This window comes from Neoarius graeffei, chromosome 26 (assembly GCF_027579695.1).
Source record: "Neoarius graeffei isolate fNeoGra1 chromosome 26, fNeoGra1.pri, whole genome shotgun sequence".
Lineage (NCBI taxonomy): Eukaryota > Metazoa > Chordata > Actinopteri > Siluriformes > Ariidae > Neoarius > Neoarius graeffei.
Window position 1 is genome coordinate 37,814,833 of NC_083594.1, and position 19,355 is coordinate 37,834,187.

Consider the following 19,355-nt stretch of genomic DNA (forward strand, 5'->3'; position numbering starts at 1 on the left):
GTGGGACATCTCACCAGAATGGAAGATTCCAGGATACCCAAAGCCATTTTCTTTGGCCAACTTAGCAATGGAAAGAGAGCGGTTGGCAGACCCAGACTGCGATACAAAGACACTCTCAAGCAGAACTTCAAGGCGTGTGATATTAGCCTGGATAGCTGGGACAGCAGTGCTGAGGTGTGTGCGACGTGGCATGACGTGTGCCTGAAGGGTATTCAGATGTTTGAGGAGAACAGAACCAGACTTCTAATCGCCAAGAGGGCCAAGAGGAAGGCTAACTCCGCTGCAGAGAACTCCCCATATATTTGTGAAGCTTGTAAATTGCCAAATCACATATAGGCCTCCTGGCACATAAAATAACTCCTCATCATTAACTGTGTCGGTAGATACTCATGCGTTGTCAATGATGTGAGAATCCATCATCATCATCATCATCATCCTCCTCCTTTGGATAATAGATAATAGTCAATAAGAAGAACTGTTATAAAGGTACTGTATAAGACCAAACTTATGTGAACACCTGACCATGACACCCATATGTACTTGCTGAGCATCCTCTTCCAAAGGTATGGCATTAATATTGAGTGTCTACTGGACAGTTATAACAGCCTCCACGCTTCTGGGAAGGCTTTCCAGTAGACTTTGCAATGGTGCTGTGCAGAGTTCTGTCCATTCAGCCACAAGAGCATTGGTGAGATAGGGCACTGATGTCTTCACCTTATCATTTATCACTGACGCCACTTAGGTTCTTCCACACAAAATTTGGCAAACCGTATCTTTATGGAGCTCAATTTGTGGACAACTACATTGTCATGCTGCAACAGGTTTGAATCCATTAGTTCCAGTGAAGGGAAATTGTAATGCTACAGCACAAAAAGACATTCTAGATAATCACATGCCTCCAAATTTGAGGGAAAATTTTGGGGAAGGTCAACATGGGTTATGGGCAAGCGTCCACATACTTTTGGCCAAATAGTGTATAAAATTTAATGCTCAGGTTATGGACGGGGTGAGGGTTTGTAGCTTTTCTGATAAATTTATTCATATGAAATCTAACCACAATACCTGATTTGAATTCATGAAACTCATGAGATATGGTTGGTCCATTTATATATTTCTTTTAAGTGCTCACACTAAAATTTGATCTAGATGGTCAGGGAATAAAGCTTAATATAAAAAGTGCATTCACCAGGTACCATCCTGTAGTAAATTTGTAGCAAACTGTAATTTAATTAAACCGAAGCTAAAGTTATACCCTGAAACACTGCTAGTCTACACCTTAGCTACAGGGGAAATGTAGGCTTTTTACCCCTTTTTGACATATGTATTATCTACAGTGTCTTGCAAAAGTATTCATCCCCCCCCCCTTGGTGTTTGTCCTGTTTTGTCCCATTACAAGTTGGAATTAAAATGGATTTTTGGAAGGTTAGCACCATTTGATTTACACAACATTCCTACCACTTTAAAGGTGCAAATTGTTTTTTATTGTGACACAAACAATAATTAAGATGAAAAAACAGAAATCTGGAGTGTGCAGAGGTATTCACCCCCTTTTGTATGAAACCCCTAAATAAGAGCTGGTCTAACCAATTCACTTCAGAAGTTACATAATTATTTGATTAAGATCCACCTGTGTGCAATCAAAGTGTCACAAGATCTGTCACATGATGTCTGTATAAATCAACCTGTTCTGGAAGGACAGATAGTGGAGCACACCCAGCATGCTCCACTATCTATGGACGGTGCTGCAGTGGAGAGGGTGAGCAGCACCAAGTTTCTGGGTGTGCACATCTCTGAAGACCTGTCCTGGAGCAACAACACCGCATCACTGGCCAAAAAAGCCCAACAGCGTCTGTACTTCCTCCGCAAACTGGGGAGAGCAAGAGCCCCGGCCCCCATCATGCACACTTTCTACAGAGGCACCATCGAGAACATCCTGCATCACCATGTGGTACGGCGCCTGCACCGTGTCCTGCTGCAAGACTCTGCAGCGCATCATGAGAGCAGCTGAGAGGATCATTGGTGAATCTCTCCCTTCTCTAATGGATATTTATAATTCCCGCCTCACCCAAAAAGCCATCAGGATTGCAGGTGACCCCATCCAACCATCTCACAACCTCTTCAGCCTGCTGCCGTCGGGGAGGAGACTGCGGAGTCTCCGGGCCAAAACCAGCAGGTTCAAGAACAGTTTCTTTCACCAGGTGGTCAGGAGGCTCTACTCCCTCCCTGTTCTGCCACTCCTCCCCCCTCTGCCCCCTGCCCCAGATTCTGCTCGCACACCCCCCTGCCCCCCCTTCAGCATCTGACATGTCATCCTCACAGTTCCCCCCCAACACACACACACACACACACATCTCAACGTTCATTAACACACTGAACTCAGGGACCGCACATCTCACTTTACCTCGCTCATTTGCACTATTCCGCACTACCTCACCTTAACAGCTGCTAATTTGTTTATACTGCTTATTTCATGTTTACCTGCTATACCTCAAGTGCCCTTGACTGTTTATTTGCACCAATTTACGTGTGTGTGTGTAGATATATATTATGTATAATATACATTATGTATGTGTATGTATATGAGTGTTTAGTCTATGTCTAGTTCTTATCTAGTGTTTATACTGTTTATATTGTCTGAGTGTTTAGTCTTTGTCTACAGGTAGTTCTTATCTAGAGTGATTATACTGTTTATATTGTTTGTTTGTTTGTTTGTAGGAACACCATTCCTACAGTGAAGTATGGTGGTGGCAGCATCATGCTGTGGGGATGTTTTTCATCTGCAGGAACAAGAGAGCTAGTCAGGACTGAAGAAAAGATGGATGGCACTAAATGCAGGGCAATTTTGGAGAAAAACCTGTTTGTCAGCCAGAGGTTTCAGAATGGGATAAAGGTTCATGGTCCAGCAGGACAATGACCCTAAACATACTGCTAAAGCTACAATGGAGTGGTTTAAAGGGAAACATTTAAAGGTCTTGGAATGGCCTAGTGAAAGCACACACCTCAATCCAATTGAGAATCTGTGGCATAACATGAAGATTGCTGTACACCAACACAACCCATCTAACTTGAAGGAGTTGGAGCAGTTTTGCCTTGAGGAATGGGCAAAAAATCCCAGTGGCTAGACGTGCTAAGCTAATAGAGACAGACCCCAAGAGACTTGCAGCTGTAATTGCAGCAAAAGGCGACTCTACGAAGTATTGACTTTAGGAGATGAATACCTACGCACACTCCAGATTTCTGTTTTTTCATCATAGTTATTTGCAGCAGTGGGGGTGTGGTTGAGCGTCGACTGTGAACAGCAAAGAGGCAGGTTGAACCAACAGGTAACATGTGATGAGGTGCACCTGTGGCAAATTACTGGATGTCTATTAACCGGTGTGTGTGTGTGTGTGTGTGTGTGTGTGTGTGTGTGTGTGTGTCTTTCAGACAGCCAGGAACGAGGGGGGGGGGGGGGGGGGGAGTGCAGTGTCACCCCACGTATGTGCATCTTGAGTTGTCGCTGGAAAGTGGAAAAATAAAAAGAACTGTTCTAAAGCCTGCTTCCCATTCCTCTGTTTCCCACAAGCAACATAACGGTTACACTGGTGCTGAAACCTGGGACTGAGGAACAAACGCCGCCATGGGATCCGAACCAGTCAGAGAGCTCCTCCAAACGCTCGCTGATGACTTCCAGCACCAGCAGCACACCCTCGTCACACTGACGATAGATCAGGCTGGCGCTTCCAGGCTCTGCTGGAAGCCCAGGCAGAGGACCGGTAAATGATACGGAGATGGATCCAGTCTGCGGGTGCTACAGCCGTTGTTCCTGCGGTCAGCGTGCCCATCCAGCTCATGAAGATGGGGCCGCAGGACGACCCCAACACCTTCCTCAAGCTGTTCGAGCATGTTGCGGAGGCAAGCTCATGGCCAACCTCACAGTGGGCGGCTTGCCTACTGCTGCTCCTGTCGGGGGAAGCCCAGCTCACGGCTCGACAGCTCCCGGCCACCAACACGCTGGAGTACCCCCACCTGAAGCAAGCCATCTTACAGCGGCTTGGCCGTGGCCCAGAAGAGCAGCGCCAGCGCTTCTGCTCATTGGCTTACAGCGAAGTGGGCCAGCCATTCATGTTCGCACAACAGCTCTGGGATGTCTGCCGGCAATGGCTGCTGGCCAGCAAGTGTGACGTTGAATCCATCATCAAGCGAGTGACACTGGAGCAGTTCGTTGCCCAGCTGCCAAGTGGGACATAATCGTGGATCCGGTATCACCGACCAACATCGTTGGGGGAGGCGGTCTGACTAGCTGAGGAGCATTGGTGATGTATCCGGAAGCAGGCTGTGCTACATCTTCCTCTCTCTCTTGCTCACTTTCTCCTTCTCCCCTTCCCTCTCCTCACCCCTCCCCTACCCCAGCCCTATGGAAACGGGGGCCAACTCCCCTGAAACCCACTCTCTGCACCCGTGTCTATCCCCATGTTTCTACTCTGCCTTCTCCTTCTGTGTCTGTGCTGCCATTAACCCCCCTCTCTCCACAGATGAACTCATCCATGCCCACCAGAACTACAAGCAAGTCTGGGCAAGTCTGTAGGTGCGGAGGGAAGGCAGGGAATCAGCGCTTCTGCAAGGAGGTGGGGCTACTGATTCGCGTCCCTGATGTACCTCAGGTCTCCCCTGATCGAGCAGGGGCATACAGGATAGTTGTGAGGATGCAAGGGGGTACACATCAGGCTTTGGTGGATTCGGGTTGTAATCAGACCTCCATACATCAAAGCCTGTCTCAATGCGGGGCACATTTCGTGAAGGTTTAGTGTGTGCACGGTGATGGACACAATTATCCACTAATGCCCGTCACTATCCACTTTCGGGGAGAAAATAATATATTTTCTGGCAATTCCCTTGTGGGGACCATCCGAATGTCCCCACAAGGTTGAAATTGTCAGATTTTACTATTCTTGTGGGGACATTTGGTCCTCAGTAATATACTAAAAAAAAAACACACACACACACACACACACACACTGAACAGGGCAATAGCTATTTAAAATTAAATTTACTTTCAGAAACTATGTAAGAAAGAATGTCTTTGTATGCAATAGCATTATGGTTTCCTTTCATTGGAACTACGGGCCCCAAAATCTGTATCATCATGACAATGTCACTGTGCACAACGAGGTCCGTAAAGACATAGTTTGCCAAGGTTGGTTTGGAGGCATTCAAGTGGTCTACACAGAGCTCAACCTCAACCCCACCGAACACCTTTGGGATGAACTGGAACACTGCCTGCACATCAGACCTAACCTCACTAACACTCTTGTAGCTAAATGAGTACAAATCTCCAAGTAACATTCAAGAGCTGGTAGAAAACCTTCCCAGAGGAGTGGACACTGTTATAGCAGCAAAGGGGCAGCCAACTCAATATTAATGGCATGCTTTTGGAATAGGATGTTCAACAACAACATACACTTTGGGCCATATATTTTAATTTGTAACAGATAAAATGCTTTAATAATGACTGAATAATGAGATGCGAGTATAAAATGTGAGGTGTGAGGAGTTAAAAAGGTAATTTTATCCTGAACAAAACCTAAACCATAACATTGCATGACAGTGACTAAATCACTCGTGCTACCATCCTAATTATGTAAAATCTAAAGGGATTAGTCATTAGTGTTTGCTCACAAGTGGGAAGAGGTGAGCTTTGTGCTTAATTTGGTATTACACTTGCAATATAATCCATATGATACAATATAGAATCCACATGATTCATAAATTATGCAAAGGTGTTGTTTGGATTAGGGGCAGAGTTTGGTGTTTATATCTTTGGTTCAGATGAAATCAAAACAGTGACTGAAAAGCCAACCTCACCACCCTTGAGCATTCAAATTTGTTCAAATTATTCATGAGATCCTGTTCTTCAATGGATGTCTTTAACCCCTTAAATTTCCAGAACCAGCATTTCTGACCCTAACTACATACTTTTTTTGTTTAGTTTCATTATACTTTATGTGCTTTAAGACGAATAACTGTTGTTTACTGACAATGACCACAAGGACAGTACATGGAATTAGCTCAGGTGCCTTGCGATGAGGGACATACCGATACAAATGACAGAAATAGACTAGACCATCTAAAAAACAGCAGTGAGCATTGCTTTCTGGGCATTTGATAGTTGTACAGCATTCATCAGCACATTTACAGCATACAGGTAGTCGTCGACTTACGACCTACGCGACTTACGACCGATCGACTTTACAACTGTCTGGTTATGACTGGCAAGTGTTTCCCAGCTGAGCTAGCTGAGCGTACGACAGTTTCCACCCCAGCTCCTGGTTTATGAAACGAGCAAATGCTCCCGCCAGCCCGAGCGCTGCAACAGCTGATGATGACGTAGACGACCCACAGCCAAGCACCAGTGATGCCAGCGGTCACTAAGTTTTGTATTTTGCTATATTTTACATTTGTATTTTGGTATGTTTCAAACTAAAATGTTTTCTATTTTTCACACCTGTATTTCATATTTTTTGTTTTACACATATTAAACGAATTGTACTGTACGCAGTGTAGTATGCAGTGTCTGACTTAAACCAAATAATGAGCCAAGGTAATGAAATAAGAAAATGTTGATAAAATAAGACTTTAAGATGATTACAATATCATTACACATCACAATATACTTACATTCATTTAACATAGGCCGACTTACGACCAGATCGGTTTACGACCGGTCAGTCATAACCAAACGCAGTCGTAAGTCGACGACTACCTGTATTCTATAGTTTATCAAATACTATGCAAATACATGTTGCATTTTAAAACATTTTAGCATTTTTTCTAAGAAAACTAGAAATTCACATAATCTGTCTATTGAAAAATTGAGGCAAGAGTTTTCATTGTTCCAGCATAAATCCACTTTTCTTTTATAAGCTTTTCTCCAGAATCCTTAACCTTTTTTCTAAGACCAGGATTTGTTTTTCAGTCTCTGACACACAATTGCACAATCTTCCCTCTGTTTGCTTCCCAGAACACAATCACACTGTTGTGCAACTCCCATGTCCAGCTGTTTGGCTTATTCACCAGCATTAGTACTACTGCACAACATCATACGGCCACTATTATATAATTATGTTGGTCTGTCAAAAGAATCTACCCAAGGTGCAATCAGTGTTATTTTTAAATGGAATTTGTATTCGTAGAAACTTATAAACACTGGCATGATTGGTATGGCATTCTAGTATTTCTGGTACAACCCCGATTCCAAAAAAGTTGGGACAAAGTACAAATTGTAAACAAAAATGGAATGCAATGATGTGGAAGTTTCAAAATTCCATATTTTATTCAGAATAGAACATAAATGACATATCAAATGTTTAAACTGAGAAAATGTATAATTTAAAGATAAAAATTAGGTGATTTTAAATTTCATGACAACAACACATCTCAAAAAAGTTGGGACAAGGCCATGTTTACCACTGTGAGACATCCCCTTTTCTCTTTACAACAGTCTGTAAACGTCTGGGGACTGAGGAGACAAGTTGCTCAAGTTTAGGGATAGGAATGTTAACCCATTCTTGTCTAATGTAGGATTCTAGTTGCTCAACTGTCTTAGGTCTTTTTTGTCGTATCTTCCGTTTTATGATGCGCCAAATGTTTTCTATGGGTGAAAGATCTGGACTGCAGACTGGCCAGTTCAGTACCCGGACCCTTCTTCTACGCAGCCATGATGCTGTAATTGATGCAGTATGTGGTTTGGCATTGTCACGTTGGAAAATGCAAGGCCTTCCCTGAAAGAGACGTCGTCTGGATGGGAGCATATGTTGCTCTAGAACCTGGATATACCTTTCAGCATTGATGGTGTCTTTCCAGCTGTGTAAGCTACCCATGCCACACACACTAATGCAACCCCATACCATCAGAGATGCAGGCTTCTGAACCGAGTGCTGATAACAACTTGGGTCGTCCTTCTCCTCTTTAGTCCGAATGACACGGCATCCCTGATTTCCATAAAAAACTTCAAATTTTGATTTGTCTGACCACAGAACAGTTTTCCACTTTGCCACAGTCCATTTTAAATGAGCCTTGGGCCCAGAGAAGACGTCTGCGCTTCTGGATCATGTTTAGATACGGCTTCTTCTTTGAACTATAGAGTTTTAGCTGGCAACGGCGGATGGCACGGTGAATTGTGTTCACAGATAATGTTCTCTGGAAATATTCCTGAGCCCATTTTGTGATTTCCAATCCATGCCTGTATGTGATGCAGTGCCGTCTAAGGGCCCGAAGATAACGGGCACCCAGTATGGTTTTCCGGCCTTGACCCTTACGCACAGAGATTCTTCCAGATTCTCTGAATCTTTTGATGATATTATGCACTATGATGAGATGCTCTTTGCAATTTTACACTGTCGAACTCCTTTCTGATATTGCTCTACTATTTGTCGGCGCAGAATTAGGGGGATTGGTGATCCTCTTCCCATCTTTACTTCTGAGAGCCGCTGCCACTCCAAGAAGCTCTTTTTATACCCAGTCACGTTAATGACCTATTGCCAATTGACCTAATGAGTTGCAATTTGGTCCTCCAGCTGTTCCTTTTTTGTACCTTTAACTTTTACAGCCTCTTATTGCCCCTGTCCCAACTTTTTTGAGATGTGTTGCTGTCATAAAATTTCAAATGAGCCAATATTTGGCATGAAATTTCAAAATGTCTCACTTTCGACATTTGATATGTTGTCTATGTTCTATTGTGAATACAATATCAGTTTTTGAGATTTGTAATTTATTGCATTCCGTTTGTTTGTTTATTTTACAATTTGTACTTTGTCCCAACTTTTTTGGAATCGGGGTTGTATACACATCCCTTTTCAGAGTATAAAAAAACAGCATAAGTCAATGGAAGCAAGAGAAGTATGGTATGCATGATAGAGCATGTTAGGATACTACACGCCATCCACATGTGACAGATGTCTTGGGAGTCAACACTACAGATCAGTAGAGCAAGATGCCATTTGATTGCATTTCCTAGGCTGGCAAGAAGGTCTAATAAGAAACTGATCTAGAACCAAACAGTGTTTGCCAAATCCTTACCACAATGTATCAACAGACCAAAGATGAGCTGCTTAGAAGTCTTGATCATAGAGGAATCATGAGAAAGAAACAATATGAAAGATGAAGAATAAGAGAAATGAGAGTAGAAATGGGGGGAAACTTGGTCCTCTTCGTTTTCAGGACTAAATCTTGTGTAATTCTGTGTGTAATCAAATGGTAAGAGCTATTCTAATTAAGCTCTTTTTACAATTTTATGGTGAAAGTAGCTCATTAAATGATTAACTACCTTTTAACAATCAGATCCAATTTTGCTGTTTAACAAAGTCCTTTGTGCACTGTAAAATTAAATGTACAAACAAACTATTTTCCATTTTTGTTTGTACAGGTTTATACAGGAATCTGACATTTCTTTGTCACAATCTGAAAGCTATATACATGAATCTAGACTATTTTCTGAATAAATCTGACAAAAATCTGGTTCAGTTTAAGCTGAAACAAAAGTGGCTCGACGGTCTGACAGAAAAATGACAACTAAGCAATAGATCCAGGCAGACAAATAAAGAATGAAGGGTGGCAGTTGGAAATCATTAAAAACTGATGCTTTGTTAGATTATAAGGCTTATGAAGTGCAATCTACAGATCACCATTGGTTATAAGAGTTCAACAGTTCTACTCATCTCTGTCAGACGAACTCATGAGTAAGTGTTGGAACTGAAAGACTCTATTCAAGACATAGTATTACATGCAATAACCCTTCCTTAATATGATATACATTAGGTGTTTTCTTCTGAGCACAGTAGTGAAAGTGTGCAGCATTAAGGGTGCATCATAGGGATGATGTGCAGACACCATGGCATTAAAAAAAATAATTTGTCACAGGCATACAATTATATAATGACAATTTTTCAGTCAAAGACGCAGATATCATAAGGGAAAAGTCTACCACAAAGGGTCAGAGCTGGAAACCATATCATCTCCAGTTTTGTTAAATGGATCCTCCAGTGGATTTATTCTCAAACTTATTTTAAGTAAAAGTAGTCACAGGTTTCAAAAATCAAATTTTCATTTTCAGGAGACCGAGTAGTGTTTGAGAAAAATACATTTCCTTTAAAATGTCAGATGGGCTTCCTGCAGTGGTGACGTACGTGATGACATCAGGTAATGGTCACTTGGAGCTGTTTATATTCTCTGTTTACATCGTAGTTTTACAAGTATTTTTACTTAATTTTTTAGTGTTTTAAACAAGTCATTGTGTAGCATATAAACGCCACAATTATGCTAAAAAGAAAGCACAAGCTGGAACTAGACTGCATTTCTGCAGAGAAAATGCCAAGTGTGCTTGATCAGCTGGAACAGAGGGTCATTAACAGAAACTGGATCAGACATGAGACTTCGCGCTGCAAAATCTTTTTTTTTCACATGATCTACAGAAAGTGTGTGTGGCAAAGTCTGTGTAGTGTGTGTGTGTGTGTGTGTGTGTGTGTGTGTGTGTGTGTGGCTGCGCGCTCTAAAATCTGTTTTAAACCATGCCACATACTCTCTAGTAATCTACCCAGCACCATGTAGATCATGTAAAAAAAAAAAGATTTTAGAGTGCGAAGTGTCATGTCACGCTGCAAGTTGAGCCATTTTAAGCCAATATTTTAGAGCACGCACACACACACACTATATGTAGATCATGGGGGAAAAAAAGATTTTGCAGCGTGAAGCCTCATGTCTGATCCAGTTTCTGTCAGTGACACTTTGCCACAGCTGACTAAGCACACTTTGCATTTTCTCTGTGGAAATGCAGTCTAGGTCCAGCTTGTGCTTTCTTTTCAGCATCATTGTGCCATTTATATGCTACACAATGAGGCATACTTATTTAACAACTGATAAATTTGGTAAAATACTTGTAAAACTAGCAAAACTATTATGTAAACAGAGAATATAAACAACTGAGTTGCTCCAAGTGACCACTACCTGACATCACTGCATATGTCACCACCGCAGGAAGCCCATCTGGCATCTCATCTCATCTCATTATCTCTAGCCGCTTTATCCTTCTACAGGGTCGCAGGCAAGCTGGAGCCTATCCCAGCTGACTACGGGCGAAAGGCGGGGTACACCCTGGACAAGTCACCAGGTCATCACAGGGCTGACACATAGACACAGACAACCATTCACACTCACATTCACACCTACGGTCAATTTAGAGTCACCAGTTAACCTAACCTGCATGTCTTTGGACTGTGGGGGAAACCGGAGCACCCGGAGGAAACCCACGCGGACACGGGGAGAACATGCAAACTCCGCACAGAAAGGCCCTCGCCAGCCCCGGGGCTCGAACCCAGGACCTTCTTGCTGTGAGGCGACAGCGCTAACCACTACACCACCGTGCTGCCCCCCATCTGGCATTTTAAAGAAAATTTATTTTTCTCGAACACTATTTGGTCTCTGAAAATGAAAGTTTGATTTTTGAAATCTGCGACTACTTTTACTTAAAATAAGTTTGAGAATAAATCAGCTGGATAACCAAAGCAGTCCGACAATTATCCAAATTTCACTGACCCCACAGGATAATCAATACAATGCTCTGAGCACATTGCCTTCTTTCTCTACAAACTAAAGTGACATACCAGGAAATGTAGGCTTACTGGCAACACAAACATTACCTCTCACGTGAGATTTCCTTTCCTAGTTAGACGAAGCTGGCCCACATCTCGAATCTTCAGCAATGGTAAATTCCTTCGTCTCATCCAATGACAATCAGTGCATGATTTATGATGCTAACTCTCTTGGTTTAAATCCAAGTCTGGGTCACTGTGTCTTACTGTGTCCTGAATGAGCAGACTAGTAAAATAGAGCATGCATAAGGATGTGTCTCTGTGTGTCTAAGCGCTCTGCTATTGACGCTGCTTCAGGAAAGCTGCTCTTGGTGCATCCTTACTGTTGTGTATTCAGAGATTTCTCTCTCCTCCTCTCTCTCTCACACATGCACAGCAAACACAGATTCCCATCTGCTGCTGCCCACTTGGCCATCTCCCAGCCCACCTCATGAATAATAAACAGCCCCCTGGGCTTGCACCCACCCCCAAACCCCCATCTTGACAGAAACACAAGTACATGCATTCACAGAGATGCACACACACACACACACACACCTTATCAGATGCATACATATACAAAGAGATTAAAGGTATTTTTTCTTGGAGCTTGACCTCTGCACCTCAACCCACTTTCACACCACTTTTTTCTGCACCCACTCACCTCTACCCTGACAATTAATAATGTGTTAGAAACATGCAAAGCCTCCTTCACACAATAAGATGATCAGTATGCCCAAGGATAGGGAACCATCAGTGTCAGCTACACCATCAGAAGACCAAATCTGATGCCACTCCTTTCATCCAAGAACAGGAATCTGACCAGGATAAAGACCAAGTGACATTTTTCCAATAATATTCAACTGTCCAGTTTAGGTGATTTTCCGAAACTTGTATGAGGGTTCAAGTTGTTGCGTGAAGGTTGACTCAGGCTATACTGACAGCTTCGATATAGTCACGGGAGTAAGACAAGGATGTGTCCTGTTCCCTCTGTTGTTCATCACCACTATAGACTACGTAATGCGCAAAGCCATGGATAACCCTAACTTTGGTTTAGTATGGAAAGAGGGCAGACGCCTCACAGATCTGGACTTTGCAGATGACATTGCTTTAGCAGCTGAGTCGCATCTGATTCTCCAAGAGATGACTACGAGCACTGAGACAAATTCAGCGAAAGTAGGCCTGAGAATTAGCTGCAGCAAAACCAAAGCAATGCAGGTTGGAGAACAGCCTACAAACATACAGTTGCACATTAATGGTGAACCAACAGAGAACGTTACTCAGTTCACATATCTGGGTAGTGTAATTACCGCTGAGGGAGATTCAGACACAGACATCAATTCCCGTATTGGCAAGACAGCGTCAGTCTTTAGGAGAATGAACACAGTTTGGAACAGCAGGACACTATCCAGGAAACTCAAGGTAAAGCTACTCCAATCAGTAGTACTTCCCATTGCTCTCTATGCCAGTGAGACATGGAAAATCACAGCAAAAATGAAAAGAAAGCTTGATGCATTCCAACAACGGTGCCGCCGAAAGATACACAACATAACATACAGAAATAGAATTACAAATGAGCAAATGTATCAAAGGAGCGGGATAAAACCCCTTAGCACCACCATCACAGAGAGGAGAATGAAGTACACAGGACATGTCTTTAGAATGCCGGTGGAGAGGCATGCAAAAACAGCGCTGCACTGGCAACCCAACAAAGGATAAAGGAAGCGGGAAAGACCAAAACTAACCTGGAGACATATGTTACAAAGGGACCTCGACCAACTGGGGGTTAGCCTGAGAGAAGTGGAAACCCTAGCCCAAAACCACCCTGAGTGGAGAAGGCTTGCTGCCCAATGTGTCACTAGACATGGGAGGATCTAAGTAAGTAAGTAAGTAAGTAAGTTTAGGTGAACATGAACCCGCTGCAGACTTTGATTCCTGTTCTCTGGAACCCGGTGTGGTCTTCTGCTGTAGCCCATCCACCTCAAGGTGTGTTGTGAACTCACCACAGGACTGCCACTCACTGAATATTTTTTGTTTTGCCACACTATTCTGTGTAAACTCTCAAGACATTGGAGAAAAATTTCAGGAGATCAGCAGTTTCTGAAAAGATATCAAACCTTCCCTATTCTGATGTTTGATGTGAACAGTCACTGAAGTTCTTGGACCTGTATGTGCATGATTTTATGCATTGCTCTACTGCTAAATGATTGGATAATTGATTAGATAATTGCAGCAATAAGCAGGTGTAAATGTGTTCTTATTAAAGTGGCTAGTAAATGTACATAAACTATGATAAAGACCAATGGTTTAATGTAAATTGCATTAAATATTAAATAGAAGTGCCAAAGTGGGTTCATAAGTCAGTATAAGAGATAAATCATTGTTGAATGTTCTTCGTCAGTGTTGTTTATTCAAATTGAAATAGGCATGGTGGTGTAAGTGGTTAGCATGGTCGCCTCACAGCAAGAAGGTTCTGGGTTCAAGCCCAGCGGCCGGCGGGGGCCTTTCTGTGCAGAGTTTGCATGTTCTCCCCGTGTCTGCGTGGGTTTCCCAGTGCTCCGGTTTCCCCCACAGTTCAAAGATATGCGGTTAGGTTAATATGGGACAGCCTTGGGCTGAGGTGCCCTTGAGTGAGGCACCTAACTCCCAGGTGCTATTAGCATGGCTGCCCACTGCTCTGGGTGTGCATGTGTGTGTTCACTGCTTCAGATGGGTTAAATGCAGAGAGGAATTTCACAAGTGTGTGATGAATAAAGTTGTGCTTTCTTTCTTTCAAAGTCAAGGACACTGCAGAATTACATAACTAGAGGATGAAACTTACGCAAATATATGGACAAACAACTAACTACCCACTTTCTGTCTATTATACAGGAAGTCGTCGACTTACAACCTAGCGACTTTACGACCGTCTGGTTATGACTGGCAAGTGTTTCCCAGCTGAGCTAGCTGAGCATACGACAGTTTCTGCCCCAGCTCCCAGCAGCGCCTCTCGCCACGTACAACAGTTTCCGCCCCAGCTCCAGACACATGCGCAGTCTCTCTTGCGTTCCCTCGCGCACTCCGTCATACAGTTTCAACCCCAGCTCCTGGCTTATGAAACGAGCAAATGCTCCCGCCAGCCCGAGCGCTGCAACAGCTGATGATGACGTAGACGACCCACAGCCAAGCACCAGTGATGCCAGCGGTCACTAAGTTTTGTATTTTGCTATGTTTTACATTTGTATTTTGGTATGTTTCAAACTAAAATGTTTTCTATTTTTCACACCTGTATTTCGTATTTTTTGTTTTGCACATATTAAACGAATTGTACTGTACGCAGTGTAGTATGCAGTGTTTGACTTAAACCAAATAATGAGCCAGGTAATGAAATAAGAAAATGTTGATAAAATAAGACTTTAAGATGATTACAATATCATTACACATCACAATATACTTACATTTATTTAACATAGACCGACTTATGACCAGATCAGTTTACGACCGGTCAGTCATAACCAAATGCAGTCGTAAGTCGACGACTACCTGTACCTATGACCTGAAAAGGACATTCAGTACTCCAACAATTTAAATAAGCTTTTATTAATTAGACACAGATTGATCTTTATACAGTATATTGATTCAATGTCATTACCTCCACCAACTTTGTTGAAGAAGTTTATATGTTTTCGCCTCTGTTTGTTTGCTGTTCCCGACATAACTCAAAAAAAGTAGTGAATGGATTTTGATTAAATTTTGAGGAAAGGTGGGCCATGGGCCAAAGAAGAATTGATTATATTTTGATGCAAATCCAAATATGGATCCAGGATTTGATGCCAATCCAGATATGGATCCAGGATCCAGATATGTATGCAAATCCAGGATTTTTTTTTTTTGTCTGTTCCCAACGGAATTCAAAAAGTAGTGCACAGATTTTGATAAAATTTGGTGAACAGCATTAGTATTATCCTAGGTTCAAGTGGTTTGATTTTGATACGGATATGTGGCTTGGCAGAGGTATGCACTCTATCAAGTGTCCTCCTAGTTTCATTTGAACTCCCTTTGAGCCTTTGAACAACTGAGTGTCTGGTTAACATCACAAGATGCCATGAGATAAATGTTAGTTACACCAGAAGGCTAATACTGAAAGCTTAACCCTGCAACAGGTACAGTGATGTTAGCGTAGCTGATTGCCCAGCAAGAAGGGGGGGGACAACAGGTAAGCAACAGCCAACTTTCTATAATGCCTTATGATATAAAGGTGTCTGTGTCCCCTGGTGAAAAATAAATGTGCTAAGTGTACTAAAATTTAGCATACTTTTGTGTACTTGAAGCCACACTAATCATCAATATACTTCAAGTGTGTTTATGATTAGTTAACTTGAGGCATGCTATTTTGGAACTCAACTCAACCTTATTTATATAGCACTTTAAAACAACCGTAGTTGAAAACAAGGTGCTGTACATAAAGACATAAAACAATTAAAAGCAATGAAATAAATAAAACAGACAGTAGAATAGTTGTTTCATTGTTTTTAAAAGCAATTAGAAACAATAAAACAATAAATAAAAGCAAACCATAAAACACTAAAACAAGAGCAGAACCTCATGTGGAGTTAAAAGCCAAGGAATAAAAATGGGTTTTAAGACTAGTTTTAAAAATGGACAGTGGGGAGGCTTGCCTAATGTGCAATGGTAGCTCGTTCAATAATTTTGGAGCAGCAGTGGCGAAAGCTCTGTCCCCTCTGAGCTTCCGTTTGGACCTCGGTACCTCCAGGAGCAGCAAATCAGCTGACCTGAGGCACAGAGCAGGAGCGTAGGGTTGAAGGAGCTCAACAACTAATTTTGTACTAAATATATTTTAATTGTAATTAAATTGTAGAAAAGTGCAAATTGAAGTGTATTTAGTGTACTTTCATGTGCTAAAGTGGAAGACAAAGTATATTTTGTATACTTTAAGTATATGATTTTATATGTACTAATATATGCTTAATTAGTACTTTGTATTATAAGTACCTTAAAAATTAGTACACTTTAGAAATTACACATAACTTTCACTTAAAGTATATTTTAGTATAATATATTTCTATAAAGCGTAATATAGTCTAATTATTTTAAAGTGTGTTAAAAGTGTTAGCGTGAAAGCGTGATGTTAGTATACTTTTTATATATTTACAAAAAGTACAATTTGTGTAAGTACCTTTTCAATATACTATTGAAAATATGAATATACACTACCGTTCAAAAGTTTGGCGTCACTTTTTCCTTATTTTTGAAAGAAAAGCACTGTTCTTTTCAATGAAGATCACTTTAAACTAATCAGAAATACACTCTATACATTGCTAATGTGGTAAATGACTATTCTAGCTGCAAATGTCTGGTTTTTGGTGCAATATCTCCATAGGTGTATAGAGGCCCATTTCCAGCAACTCTCACTCCAGTGTTCTAATGGTACAATGTGTTTGCTCATTGCCTCAGAAGGCTAATGGATGATTAGAAAACCCTTGTACAATCATGTTAGCACAGCTGAAAACAGTTTAGCTCTTTAGAGAAGCTATAAAACTGACCTTCCTTTGAGCAGATTGAGTTTCTGGAGCATCACATTTGTGGGGTCGATTAAATGCTCAAAATGGCCAGAAAAATGTCTTGACTATATTTTCTATTCATTTTACAACTTATGGTGGTAAATAAAAGTGTGACTTTTCATGGAAAACACAAAATTGTCTGGGTGACCCCAAACTTTTGAACGGTAGTATACTTTAAATACAATAAAGTACTTTTTTTTTCCGCCAGGGTCAAGGGCTCTATTGTGTGACAATTGTACAAAAAAAAAAAGTGCTCATTAAGTCTCATAAACAAATGCTTCATTTTCATGCTGAACTGATTAAACACTGGAGTGACCCATCTTTGTTGTTCCTATCGAGCTCCTGGTCAGAGGAATGTTAAGTACAAACACTACCTGTTGCAAAGGTTTTCTTGTTTTTCTCTCTTACAGTCATACAACTGCAGCTCTTTAGATAGCAGTGTAGGCATCCTTTAGCTGTGGGAGAAGTCTTACATTCCCGCATTGCTGCTGACGTCCATTGTGTGGGCTTCAGTGTTGGTAGATGCAAAACAAAGGCCCAGTGGACTAAATGACCTGGTTGTTTTGACTGTAGATCATTTTCACAGCTCTGTAAAGCATGGATAATGACATGGAGAGACATATGAAGTGGACAGAATTTGGTGCCAAATGGAATTATTAGCGAAGATTCATTTACAGTTGTGGTCAGAAGTTTACATACAATGGCATGAATGTCATCTTGGATATGAATGTCACGGTGATATTTGGGCTTTCTATTATTTCTCTGAACTGTTCTTTTTCTGTGGCAGAATTATTGTACAGCATACGTCTTTTTTTTAAAGTATACATACAGGGTCAAAAGTATACATACAAGGTCAAAAATTTACAAACAGCACAGCTAATATTTGGGTAAAATGTCTCTTCTCAAGATTCACCTTGACCAAACATTTTTTTGTTTACCATGAACAAGCTTCTGGCAGAATTCTGGTTGGGTATTTCACGACTCTTCATGGTAGAATTGGTAGGAGTTCAATTTTTTTTATTTTTTTTCCTTCTTGGCATGGACTCGACTTATATGCATGGTCCATATATTTTCAATAGGGCTGAAGTCAGGGCTTCTTTAAAGCTTAATGTTAGCCTGCTTTATTCTCCATAACCAGCTCTGATGTGTGTTTGGTTTCACTGTCCTATTGTGACTCCCAATCATGTTCAAGTTTCCAATGGTTTGAGGTTATTCTGAGGTAGTCCTCCTTCTTCATTATTCCATCCACTTTGTGCAATGAACCAGTTCCACTGGCAGTAAAACAGCCCTAGAGCATGATGCTGCTACCACCACCACTAACTGGTACAATGTTCTTCTGTACATCGTGGTCATTGTGGCCAAACAACTCAATCTTTGTCTCATATGACCATACAGCTTTCCTCCAGAAGACTTTGTCCATGTGGTCAGCTTCAAACTTTAGTTAAGCTTGAAGGTGTCAATTTTGGAGCAGGGGGTTATTTCTTGGATAGCAATCTCTTAGTCCATGGTAATCTGAACTGTAGACAGTGATCCATCAGCTTCCAGGTCATGGCAGGGCTGTGCTATGGTGGTTCCTGGGTTGTTCCTGACTATCTGAACCAATTTCCTTTCAGTGGCGGGTGACAGCTTGGGTTTTCTTGAAGCAAACTGGCTTAGCAAAGTGACTACACCTCCCAGTAACTTACATACAATTGTTTGAACTGATCTTGGGATCTGCAGTTGTTTAGAAATGGCTCTAAGAGACATTCCTGAGTTGTGTACATCTGCAATCCTCTTTCTCAGATCTGCACTGAGCTCCTTGGACTTTCCCATTTTACTGTGTTGGTCAATCCAAAGAGTGCTGTAAACAAACCCTTTTTATGAAGGCACAGAGAAGCTACCAGCTGTAGTCAATCATAATCACTAACAGGAAGTTAAGAGGCCTTGGTCTTGGCAAGATAAGAGACATTTTGGAAGTCTCAGCATAGCTGAATTAATAATCTAAGTGAGTGGATGTAAATTTTTGACCCTGTATGTACAATAATTTTAACCCTGTGTTGATTTCAGAAAATCCAAAATAAATTAAAACTTCTGCACCAAATTCATGGGCTTTTTTTTCTATTAAATAAATATCTTGTACAATCATTTTGCTACAGAAAACTAACAGTTCAGAGAAATCACTGAAAGTCCAATATTGCCAAGACATTCATAT

At 41.5% G+C, this 19,355-nt stretch overlaps 1 protein-coding gene across 17 annotated transcripts in view; it reads right to left on the reverse strand.

The window, feature by feature from the left end:
• nfasca (neurofascin homolog (chicken) a) overlaps positions 1-19,355 on the reverse strand; it is a 307,192-nt gene that overhangs the window by 224,590 nt on the left and 63,247 nt on the right. For 16 of the 17 annotated variants that reach the window (XR_009651631.1, XR_009651633.1, XR_009651632.1 and 13 more), the window contains exon 1: positions 11,673-11,962. The exons of the other annotated variant lie outside the window; for it this stretch is intronic. The gene's annotated coding sequence lies outside the window, so the exon portion shown is untranslated. Of the gene's footprint in view, positions 1-11,672; positions 11,963-19,355 lie in introns of those variants that run through there. 17 annotated transcript variants of the gene reach the window in all.